Raw genomic sequence first — 1,911 nt, 5'->3', positions numbered from 1 at the left:
GCGGGAATCAGCCAGCCTTGCACAGACATCTCCCAGAGCCGGGCCAGGCACTCGGGCCCACGGTCTCGGGGGCCTCCCCGCTCTCCGCTGCCCACTGCTGACTCTGAGTCTCAGCAGAGGGGCCCCCCACCCCCGTGGTCCCCGCCCGCCCCGGGGGCCCTGCCCCCGGTCTGCTCTGCAGTGAACAGCTTGCTTGCTGCTGCTTGTTTTACCTTCTCAGATGTCAGCTCCGTGAGGCGAGGATTTGGCTTTGTTCATCTCTTTATCTCCTGCACGAGAACAGTGCCTCGCATATGGAAAGCGCTCAATAAATATTTGCTGAATGGATGAATAAATGCATTTTTAGTCCATGCATTTATGAATTTTAAGCGACTATTCGGTGCATGAAATGTTGCACAGTCAAAGAAAGAATAAAGTAGATGGATCCATTATCCTGACATGAAAAGACAGCTGAGACTTAGCGTGAAGAGCCAGTGGGCAAACGTAAGGTGTTGTATACACATATATACGTAGTATTGACAGAAAAAGGAAAAGAGACATCTTTCAGCGTCTAACTTAAGTGCCTTTAGAGGTGGTTTTGGAAACCAGCACCACATCTCCTGTCTGAATGGACCCATCAGACGTTTCAAAGCGACCAAAGCACACTCACCAGCTTTGGCGCTCCGGGAGGAGAGACCAGAGCCCTGCTCACCTGGATGTCTTTGTGTCCAGAAACTTCCGGCAAACATGGGTGCCGGGCTCGACAACGGTCATGTTCAAGGAAGTGTTACCTCAGGCTGAGCTCAGAAAGCGTGAAGGGCAGGGAGTGGGAGCCCAGCTGGGGTCAGCCGCCAGCCTCAGGCTGTGGGCGCCGGGCACCGGCCCGGGACGCTCGGCCACTGGCAGCAGAGGCCTGGCTCTGGGTCGGGAGGTTCGAGCTGGTGCACAGGGCTGCAGGGTCTGAGCGCAGCGCAGAACCTTGGCGAGGTGCAGGGCTGGGGACAGACGGCCAGGGCTCCCTCCTGAGCGTCCACTTCCAGAGAAGCCCTGGCCGGAGCGCAGGCGGCCATGAGGCCGGCCCCGGCGTTTGGCCTCAGTCACCCGCCAGACCCGGGCTCCCAGGGGGCCCGCTGCACACACCGGCGCCTTGGGGATCCCCGGCCCAGAGACCTCCAACTTGGAGGCAACCCCCAGCTGGCCACGCAGCTGAGAGATGGCCAGAACTGGACACAGACCGCGATGCCTCTCTTCTCGGCAAATCACACTCACGTGGGGCCCTGATGAGACCCATTACACGCACCATTATCTACACGGTCCACCTAAGGGACACTGAGCTCCTTTCTGAGGGCTCCCGAGGACTCATTATGGAAGAGGGAAAGGAGGAGAGGACACACTGCGTTTGTGTTTTCCCTTGATTAGGCCGAACACTCAGTGGAAAAATATGCACAAAGCTACGTCCTTCTGATCCGAGCTTCCTGGGTTCCCTCAGTGCCAGGCAGATAGAGAGATGAAAGAGGTAAAATCAAGGACACGATAAACAGACCTTCGCCACTCATTTCAAGGCTTTCCCAGGGACAGTGTGTGGGGAAGGGTTGGCTCTCTGCAGGCACTTACGGGGTGCCTGCTGGGCCCCGGCAGCCCCGCCTGAGACAGATGCCACCTTGTAGCGCAACATGAGGCAGTGAAAAGTCGAATTTAAATAAAGGGTCGGAAGCCACTGTTTTAACCATAGTGACTTGCTATAGAGCTACTTCCCCGCACTCCCTGGGGGCGCAGCGGGTTAAGACGCAGCCCTGCACGCTGGCCACAGCCGCTCCAGTGCGAGTTCGATCCCCGCCTGCCCCGGAGCTGACCCACAGGGCGCGGCAGACCTCTCCTGACCGCCCACTGCTCCCCTCAGCAGTGTACTTCGTCGATCTGCCTGTTCTGCTC

The sequence above is a fragment of the Condylura cristata genome, unplaced genomic scaffold, assembly GCF_000260355.1.
Source record: "Condylura cristata isolate star-nosed mole 26May11 unplaced genomic scaffold, ConCri1.0 scaffold00011, whole genome shotgun sequence".
NCBI lineage: Eukaryota > Metazoa > Chordata > Mammalia > Eulipotyphla > Talpidae > Condylura > Condylura cristata.
Note: the sequence above shows the minus strand (reverse complement) of the source record.